We start from the raw sequence: 11,273 nt of genomic DNA on the forward strand, positions 1-11,273 counted from the left end.
TTCGGAAAGCTTCGGCCCCAATTGGGGTATCTATAATAATTAGGGTGTTTAATAAGTGGGAAAAGTAGTAGATAGACCTACATTTTGAGGCTGTCAAACTGGTAACGTAGCTAGCTACATACCGCCGGGTCTCTGCCGCCTGCGGAGTCGGAGACCGTGGGGGGGGTCGCATTTAAACAGGTGTCTTATGACTTATGAAAAAAGTGGAGATGGTTGGAATATTACTCTTAATTAAATCCTCTCTGCTATCCTTCTCCCTTTTAGCTTTCCGTTTTGTGGCTCCGCTGCTCCACCGTTTTTTATCCATGTTGATTGTTTTGTTTTCTCGATGCCCTCTACTCTCTTTCTCTCTCTCTATCCTCCACCGCCTGTCTTGTCGCTATCAACAGTTTCCGCGGTAACCTGACTCGTAGTCATCAGACACAGCCTAAAAACTGATCATAATACTTTTTTGTGTGCAACTAAATTATTGTTAACACACATACACACAAACACACACTAATTAATTAATTTTATTTTAATTTAATTTTAAATAGAAAAAAAAGAAGAAAAAAAAAAAGGATGAGGCCACACAGTTAGTGGGGTCTTGGAGGCCCCCTAGAGGTCGGAGGCCCCCGGGCACCGGCCCAATCGGCCCGGTGGTAAAACCGGCCTTGGGCCTGACGATGTATATGAAACAGGAAATTAATACAACTACTAATACCAATAATCCTCTGGATTTCCAGGGTAAGGCAATGATTCAACTCCAGACAAACGGTTCAAAAATATTCTCGTACCTGCTTGATTTTTATGTAAGTCCCTTCCTGGTACTCTATTTGTCCCTGGGTTTCCCCACAACAGACCGAGCAAAAAGTGAACAGACACATAAGCTGGCTTAAGCAAACAATGAACTTGTCAGCCACACTGGAAAAAGAAAAGAAGAATGCTCAGTAATGCTATGACAATTTGTGGACACACAATCAAAATAAAAATAGGTATTAATTGTTTTACTTAGGGTCATTGAGAGATTTGTATTGGCTCTTCTGAATTCTCCTCATCAGATGACTCACTACTCATCTCCTCGTCTGGGATCCATGACAGATCAGAACGGTCCATGACATCAGAGGATGATTCATCCTCACTTTGGACAGAACTGGGCAGTGGAGTTGATATTTGTTGCTCAGTCTGAGTCCCCACACTAACCATTTCAGCCTTTACCTGAACAGCTAAGGTGAAAATAGATTTGTGTTGACAGTTGCACAACATCACATAGTCAGTGGTCACAACACATGCACAACCTAATACAATCCAGTATGAAATGTCTTCTTCCTACCATTAGAAGTAATTTGTAAATGTGTAGGTGTCATATACAGCTAATGATAGATACAAGTTACACTACCTGATGAGCGTTGCAGACATTTGATGTTGCACTGTGACCCACAATGAAGCACTAATGGTCCAGGATCCTGTAGAGAGAAGCCCTCTGTCTCTTCAAAATCTACAGTGCTAGGTGCATCTATACATCTTACTGGCTGCACTCTCCGCCAAAATCTGAAAAACACAGAGGTTCAAAATCACTCACAAAAATAGAATACAAGCTTTACCAACTGGATCAGTAATAATAATAAAAAAAAGAGAAATAAAACCAAAGCAGCTCCTCTGACATGTCAAAACCTCTAGTGGCAAAATCTAGGAGATTCCAGCATATTGATTAATATATCAATTTGGACTTTGTAAATTACCAGCGAGTAGCCTACTGGGATACAAAATCGGGCGGGAGAATGGTCTCAATTGAAATGCGGGGGAAACGGGGGTGTTAGGGCTAGCTAGCTGCCTGCCAACAGCTCATAGCTAGCTTAATAAAATGCGGGGGAAATGGGGATGTTTGGGCTAGCTAGATGCCTGCCAACAGCTCATAGCTAGCTTAATAATATGCGGGGGAAACGGGTGTTTGGGCTAGCTAGCTAGCTGCCAACAGCTCATAGCTAGCTTAATAAAATGCGGGGGAAACGGGGGTGTTGGGTTAGCTGCCTGCCAACAGCTCTAACTAGCTATAACTTTGTGCAAACTGCATTGATGTCAAGGCAGACAATTACGAAAACCTGTTCTAAAACTCAGTCTCTCCCTCTCTCTCTGTATACTGAAGCCCTGATGCTAGGAACTTGCAATCAGCATTTTTAATCCAGATGAGGGAATGGTTTCAGACATAATTTTAGCTACTCCTGTCATCAAATCATCAGCTACCAAATGTTTGCTAATTCAGTAGCCAAGCTAACATGTAGCTATGTTACTAGTTAGATGGTGGATTGCCCAATACATCAAATCACTTATTTATTCTGAAATTATTAGACTAAAACATTACGAAATCAGCCAAATTAAGAGTTAAAAGAATTAAAATTAAGACTTACTCTGCTAAGAGCTCTTTTTCGGTGCATGGAATTTCTGCAAGTGCTAGCACTTGGTCCTCCAGTCTTGCCCACGCCAGATTCAGGTGAAAGCCTTGATGGTGGTGGACTTGATTCCATCGAGTGCACTGAGGGAACAGCATCGGTAATCAGCCTCACATGGTCCTTACTCCGAAATCCCATCCGAGACTCCAACAAATCTCCAGGTCTATAACTCCGGAGTGAAATGAGCGCCACAAACGACCGAGTGTGTGGTGACAGACGCGGCTCTTCACCTGCACAAAACGCACCCAAAAACGAAAAACCTTGTTTTTCCTAGAAGGAAAATTATGTACACGATTTGCTGACAGGCTGGAATTCGTGCAACCAGCACAAACACAATAATTTACCATTATGACTAAAACTTTCTCTATATCTCGCTCTCTCTCACCACTGTAGAGTGAGAAGCGGAGCGGGAGCGCAACCTATGGTTTACCTCTGCCTACGTCATATGACGCGTTGCTAGCGGGAAAGGCGTATTTCAGAACCTAGCTTAAAATGGGCACACTTTAATAAAAAATTCTGCTTTAGGGTTTGTGTAACATAGCAATTTCTACTTATGTGTTTTTAAAAGACCTCTTCAGACAACATTAAGTATTAATTCAGTTATTAATTCAACCTGCACATTGCTCTTTAAGATGTTAAAGATGAAAAGTTGTTAAAAGAAAAACTTTTCGTCATAGGGCGTGGCCATGGCGGGGCGGGATATTTTGTGCGTTTTGCTGCCGAAAAAGGAAGTGGCTGTAACTCGAGTGTACATTGTCCAACTGGCTCGAAACTTTTAAGGATTCATAAGAGTCCAACCCTGAGGACGGATAAAGGCCGATATTTACTTAAAGTCATAGCGCCCCCTACACACTAAAAACTCCTGGGTTATTTTTTCAACCCAGTTTCTGGGTTATTTGGGTTGGGTTAAAATTATGGCTTATTTTTTCAGAGAGTAACCCATTTTCTGGGTTATAGGGCTAATATTTTGACCCATTGCCTGGGTTGTTTGGGTTTCTGGTTTATTTTTCAAAGAGTAACCCATGTTCTGGGTTATAGGCTTGGCTTTCTCTCTCTCTCTCTTCCATGTATTTTTCGGTTAGTTGTCTTGACATCGGACCAGCTTATTTTCTCCTCTAAACGACACTTTGGTTCCTGGGGCAGGGAGGTGAGGTTAGCATTTTCATCTTACTGGTGGTTTGTTGCAGAAAATGTGCTTGTTTAAACCGTGCTTCTAGAATAAACTCTCTTACGTTCCATTAGCTAACTTAACTAGCTAGCTAGCTAGCTTGTTTGTGAAGAGTAACTGACATTTACGTTATTTTAAAGGAGTCGTTAATGGAGACATGTCAATGCTGTATCGTTGTTATCTATCTAGCGCTATGTCTGTTTGCACATTCAAATTAACGTTATCTAAGTAAGTAAGTTATCGGTTTTCTTTTTTATTAAGATGTATCTGAGTCACTATATGCTACATTGGCTGGCTAGCTAGCTAGCTAGCTAGCTAGGTTAATGCTACCACGAATGTTAGCACGCTAAAACGTAGATAACATTGATTTAGCTCGGTTTAAGAAGATTTTTATGAATAAAACGTTACTAACGATAGCTAATCCACCAACCGTTAGAAATGTACGGACATTATTATTATTGGATATTTTCTTGCTGAAAAGTGAATGCAGAAAAAGGAGGGAAATTTGTATTCAGCTATCACGTAGCCCATTTTGAATGCTCACGTTTCCATGTTGGGAGTATTTTTAATTGTTTGTTAACGTTACTAAAAGTTAGGTATTACGTACTTTATGTAGTTCCTTTTAAATAAAAAATGCTAAAATGTAATGCTGACAAATTGCCGGTTCCCGCCCGGGGCTGTGGTGTACCTCTGATTTATACACAACTGCCTGGAAGTTATCCCTGTACATTTATTTTTAAGGATGAATATACAGAACAAATTTGTAGAGTAGATTACACTCGTTTTTAAAGGAGGGAAATTTGGACAGCCAAGAAAAAAAATCTAATCCCTAATGTATAAACCTTAAGAATATAGAGAGGAATCAAACTTGAAAGTTTGGTGTAACGTTATGTAAGTTACATACATTACAGGTGAATAGTGTAATGCATTTTAACAACATGAGACTTCTTCCTTTTTACTGACATTAAGACAATTATTTTCCTGTATCATAATTTTTCTGAAATGTTTCTGTTTAAATGCAAACAAGGCTTTATCTAATGCTAACTTTTGGGCAAATAGACAGGGTAAAATAAACATGTAATTGTGTATCTGTTTTTTTGTAATAGTCTGAAAGAAGAAAAATAGCCCTGAGCCTCCTCAGATGCACACCCCTCGGCCTCAGCAATATCAGCCTCCTCCTCAACACACACAGGAGCAGCTAGACCCTATTGGGGAGCAGCCTCCGTTCATGCTGCTGGACCAGCAGGAAATGGAGCAAGAGTCAGGATCAAACCTGAAAAACCTCTTCCGGGACAGTGGACGTAACCCTGGAATAAGGAACCTGAAATTCCCTCCTTCAATTGGTAAGAAAGAAAAGTAGTACAAATATATGTGTTCTACCTCAATGTTAAATGTTACTCAGATTATTTAAAATGTGTGTTCACAGAAGACCTCCAGGACTACCAGCGTTACCATGAGGGCAGCTGCCCCACTTCCAAGCAGCTGGAAAATGCACAGTCCAATATGTTGAGGGTCAGGTCTTTTATATTTTACCTGGCAAAGGGACAGACTGTATTGTTCAGTTTGCTATTTTAAGGAACATTGATGGCATCCAAAAGTAAGTGTGACTTTCCATGTGAATTATTGTGAAGTGGTTATGACACACACCCGATGTGAACAGTGACTAACTCAAAGCCTATGTTTCTGCAGATACACAGCCCACCTCAAGTCCGTAGGCAAGACCATCACAACGGCACATTTCTACCTGAGGAACATACAGCAGTTCCTCAAATACTTTCGGGAAACCTTGCCTGCCCAGTCTCACCTGACTGCGATGGATGTGGTGAGCGTGCTGTGCCCCTTCACAAAGTGCATCACAGACACAACCAGGAACGTTGTCCTGCACTAGCTGGCAGTGAAAAGCCACAAGAAGGCCAGGATAATATCCTGCGAGGACCTGAAGCGTTGTCAGGAGGGGGCCACACTGAGGATCCCAGAGCTGCTGGGTAGTGTTCATCCCTCTTTCCAAAATAGTGAAAATAGTCCATCTCAAACAGAAGCCTGCCATGCATAGTGATGTGTCTTTGTTTGTGTATGTTCTTCCCCTTCGTGTGCTGAAATACTTTTTCTTCTCTCCTTTCAGACGCCCTGGAGGAGAACCACACACCATCGCCGCGGTACCGTTTTTACGGCTACTTTGCGGCTTTCACAGCCTACATTACGGTCATTGCCCGGGGGTACTCGGTAACCTCCGGGTTTGCGAGGTCAAAGAGGCCGCAGAGGCGCACAGGCCTAGCGATGATGGTTTTGTGATCTCTGTAAGTATAAAAATCTCTGTGTCCTGTTGTCATCACTGCTTGTGAGTCTGTTGTTTTTGTTAATGTTTCCTCTGAAGGAGTCCGTCCATTTTCTGTGTATTGCAGATCAGGGAACACAAGACTAACATGTCCTTTGGGGTGGCCCAAATGTTCTTAGAGACCGACGAGTTTTGATGGCTGGAGAGGTGGCCTGCAGCTGCGGGTGGCCAGCAAGCCACCAAATCAGCTGGTTTTCTTCACGGCTGGGAAGGGCCCATGCTAAAACTTCTTGCACCACCTGCAGGTAGCGTGGGCGGAGATCCGCCTTAAAGGGTCCCCCAACTTCACTGACTGAGGACTGCTCTGTCTGCTCATGTAAGTTCTCCTCAGTCACCTATCTGTTCATGCTGGATTTCATTAAAACTCTGCTGGCTTAACTAACCAATACTAATACTAACTAACTCAAATACAGTAATGCACACAAAAAAATCTATGATTTCTATGGGAGCCCTACAGGAATTGGGATTTTGTACGTTGATACATTTTGAAACCTCTGCACCACTTCAATAAATGATACATGATGTATGTTCTAATGTCTAAGTTTTACATAAATTAAATAATTTGCACATATATCTATGTGTATGTTGTCAGTCATTGTACATTTAGGTTGAAATTGAGTGATGCTTGACATTGAAATCATATCAAAATATGTCAATACATTTTGACATCAATGTTTGATGTCATATTGATGTTAAATTGACATCAAATGCTCACTGGGAAGTGTGTGTGGTTCTTTCCTTTTTATATAGATTTTAATTTAATTTAATGCAATACAAATGTAAAAGTGCTTAAAGTGTGTAATATAATGTAAAAAAAAATTATTTTCTGAAATAAGGCATACAGGCATAGTAACCCAAGTTAGGTTATTTTTGACCCAACTCCTGGGTTAAAAAGGGACCAACTAATTTCTGGGTTATTTCAACCCAGAAAATTGGGTTGTTCTTTTGACCCAGAAGTTGGGTTATTTTAACGAAACATTTGGGTCGGGTATTTAACCCAGAAGTTGGGTTATATTAGCTACACTGTTGGGTTATTTTAACCCAAGATTTGGGTCAAATATTTAACCCAGAAGTTGGGTCAAAAAGAATAACCCAATTTTCTGGGTTGAAATAACCCAGAAATTAGTTGGTCCCTTTTTAACACAGGAGTTGGGTCAAAAATAACCCATTATGGGTTATTTTTTGACCCAGGAGTTTTTAGTGTGTAGTGGCAACAGGAAGTAGGCCTAAAAGTCAAGGTGCTATACTTTAACGAACTCCTCTTAGAGATTTCATCTTCAGTTTTGAAGACCTAAGAGCTAGTTTTGAGGTCCGCAGGACATCCTTCTTCTTTTGTCTGCACTTAAGAGCAGCCCTAAAATGTTACGGAGTGCCATGGGGAAACAGTATTGAGCCGCACCCAGTTATGAAATGGTTTGTTGATTTTCCTGTGAGAGGATTAGCGTCCAAGATCTATGCTAAACTGACGCAAGTATCCATAGGAGAACTCCCCAATAGCAAGGAAATGGGAGCAAGAGCTGAGCACTGAGGGGAACGCAATTAATTGGGAGAGAGTTTGGGACAACATTTTCCATTGTTCCAAGAACCAAAATCAGCAGCAGATCCATTTCAACATATGTCATAGGACATACCGGACTCCTCAGAAGAGATACATCTCTAAAGTCATTCCCACTTCCTATTGCACGTTCTGTCAACCTGAACAAACTGGAACTTTTCTGCACATGGTCTGGGAGTGTGAACAGGTGCATGAGTTCTGGAATAAAAAAACATCAATAATATCTGATGTGATAGGATGTTGAATTCAGTAGGACCCGATTGTTTTGTTACTTAATGACGACTCTAAATTACACCTGCTTGGGAGACAGAAGAAAGTTTGGCTAGCCGGTGCAACCGCAACCAAGAAAATTATATCTCAACGCTGGCCCCCCCCCTACTCGCTTTGTATAAAACATTGGTTGGCGTATTTTCTAGACATAGTTATGCTTGAGCTCTCTACAGCAAGGATTAACAAATCATCAACTATAGACCTATGGGAAAAACACAGCAGCACAGGTATCGGTCCTGGTGACCTCAACACCACAAGAATTAGAAAAGAGCGACTAGGCAAGGTGTGATTTTTGTTTTCTTGTATTTTGGTTTGTTTTGTTTTCCTCGAGACCGTGGGGGGTGGTTGATGGTTTTTGTTCCTGTTAGATTGTATTTGTGGTGCATTCAATTCAATTCAATTTTATTTATAGTATCAAATCATAACAGAGTTATCTCGAGACACTTTACAGATAGAGTAGGTCTAAACCACACTCTATAAATTCCAAAAACCCAACAATTACAGTAATTCCCTCAAGAGCAAGCATTAGCAGTGGCTATTGTGACAGTGGCAAGGAACAATTCCCTTTTAGGAAGAAACCTGCTCTGCATTCACACAAAATCTGGCAACCTTCATGGTTGTGCAGAGGTCCGCAAAGGTGTGTGTGTGTGTTCATTTGGGCTTTAGAACGTAACCGCCGGAACACAATCAGAAATATAAAGTTTTATTCCTACGATTGCTCCTTGCATTGCCAGCCCTATCTCCATAGCGCTGTGGGTCGTCTTGGGCAGCACTAAGCTTTGGACGCAGCAACGGTGGCTCTGCCAAATGACCTTGGGAAGGAACTTGTTTTGGTGGAACATTTGCAAAACGCCACAATATTAAATAAGGTCAACTGTTCACCCAGTACAGTAACGTGAGCTATTTAAGTTAGCTGGATATATGGTTAAACCTCATTAGCTCTTACCAGTGTATCTCCGTGTACACTTTGTCTACAGTAATCCCACCAATCGGTCCCACTATGTCCCACTTAGAGAGTAAATGCAGTAAACATATTCTTTATAACTCTTTAAAATCATTCCCTGAAAGAACCAAGCAGGCCTGCCTTGTTGCACGTTCTAAATGTTCTTCAAAATTTCAACATGTAGCTTGCTAGCTCGAAGTTTGTTGTTGTTTCCAGGAGGGAATGGAGTTTGAGAATGGTAACGCACAGAGAGCTGAAGGAGAGGGTGAGGCAATTATCCTGGAAATGTTGATCCAGACTATGTTCTCAATAACGCCCTTCCTCTTTTCATTCACTCTCTAGCTTGCTAGTTATGGGTGTTCACCCTGTTGGCAGTGCATCTCACCACATAGCTTCTTTTAGGCATTTTTCTGTATTTGCTAACAGACGGAATTGGAACATTTACGCTTTACAAAGTCAATGAAGAGAGATTAATTGTTTTCCCCTCCATTGTCAGCGGACTTAATTGTGCTCTTAATTGTGCTCTTTTCTGTTCTATTCTTTACAGTCACTGTATCATCAGGGTTAATTAACAAAAGGATTACGTGTTAAAAACTGTTGCATGCATGCAACAGACAATAATAATAATAACAATATTATAACAATAATAATCTAAAGTCTAGCCTAGGTTCTCAAATACTGCGATTTCCTTCTTCAATGTCACTAAATGCACCATTAACTTTTTACCTGAACAGTTTATGATGTTGTATTTGGTATCATTGTAACCTTGGACCATCAAAACGTAGGGGTAGACATCACCTATTCTGTGTTACCATGTTTGGTTCAGGAGATATGACGCAAAACACATCATTCGGTTATGGTGGAAAGTAAAATGGCCGCCAAGGCCACTGCGAAGTGTTTTTGCGATGGCTCCAAGGGGGTAAGCTTTGCTTCAGAACTCGAACCTCCTATGGCGCCATTTTGACGCTACAAAGAGATCACCTCCCATTAGCATTCCACTGACTAGCATACATTTTAGCGCCACTTTGACAGCGAATAACTTTACATCTGAAGCGTTTAAAGACTCTATTTGTCCATTGTTTATTTCTAAAGAAACACGACAATGTATAAAAGGCTCCATTACCTTGTACCTCATGTTATGGCTCCGTAGCAGACGTTTTTATAAAAATAGGTTAACGATTGTGTCATAACCAAGTGACTTACTGTCGCACAGTAGAGGAATTACCGTATAGTACAGGAGAAGCTTGCGGGCAGTTTGGACTTACGTTAGCTGTTTAGGTTTAATTACTAATGTTAACTAGCATGTTGGTGATCAATAATTAGCCTGTGCCTATGTTATCTCCTTACATATACCTACGCTCTCTGTCTCTGTAAGATTGGGAATGATTGATATTTCTCTTGGCACAGCTACCAGAAGACTTACAACTTTCAGACACGTTGCTGACGTCACATTTACGTTGTCTCTGTCAGTTGGAGGCTGCGCAGTAAAGCAAGTGATCACTGGAAAAGTGCTTCTAATAGCCTTCACTGGTCTCCGTCCAGAGCAAAAGGCTCTGTGGATCAATTTTATATATGTCAATGAGTGAAACACGGAGCGGATGCTCCAGACATGCCAGGAAGCGCGCTGGCCAATCAGAGTAGACTGGGCTTTTTCGGGAGGAGGGATTAAAGAAACAGGTGCTCCTACAGAGGGTCTCATACAGAGGTTGAATACAGGTACAAGTGTTTTTTTTTTTTTTTTTTTACATTAAAGCATGTAAACATGTTGTAGTACAAACACAAAATGCAAGTATAATCCTGAAAATGCTATACAATAGTTTCTCTTTAACATAACGCTAACATTTCTGACCCATGTGATACATTCAGGAACTACATTAAAATCATCCACAGCTTAGTTTCAGTGAATATGGGGTTGTTGTATTCCTTTTTTCCCACAGCATCATAGTTCCCCATGTTCTCAGCTGGATTTAACCCACATATTTGTTTAATGGTAAAGTAGTTGGCCTTACTTTGAAATATAGAGTGCGCCCATATACAGAGGCTCAGCCCTTGATGCAGCAGCTGCAGATTTGACTCCGACCTGCGGCCCTTTGCTGAAGGTCATTCCCTTCTCTCTCCCCTTTCATGTCTAAGCTGTCCTGTCATAATAAAGGCCTAAAAATGCCCCAAAAAATGTATTTAAAAAAATGTATAAATATTTGGTTGAACAAACTTTCAGGAGCCATGATTATCTAAATGTATTCATTCACAACAGTGCAGATACCTGAGTACAGTGTTCAATAATCTTATTCAATTGTTATTATTGTGAAGTAACAGAACCAAAGGATAACACACCGTTGCCATGCATAGCAGAGCGTTGCCATGGACACTATTCTGTTCACTCTGGATGACAGCTATCAATCAATCCACTGAAAGAAGTCCAAATAATGTATCAGCTGTGGCAAAAAGTGGGGAAACGTGGAGCAACTTCTGTCCTCCGATTCAAGCAATGACAGCAGATTTGGTGAGCGCCTATCACCACATCTTTATATACGGTCTATGTTCACTACGCAGTATAGCCGTAGGGACAACAA

The sequence above is a fragment of the Perca flavescens genome, chromosome 1 (genome assembly GCF_004354835.1).
Source record: "Perca flavescens isolate YP-PL-M2 chromosome 1, PFLA_1.0, whole genome shotgun sequence".
In the NCBI taxonomy this organism is placed as follows: domain Eukaryota; kingdom Metazoa; phylum Chordata; class Actinopteri; order Perciformes; family Percidae; genus Perca; species Perca flavescens.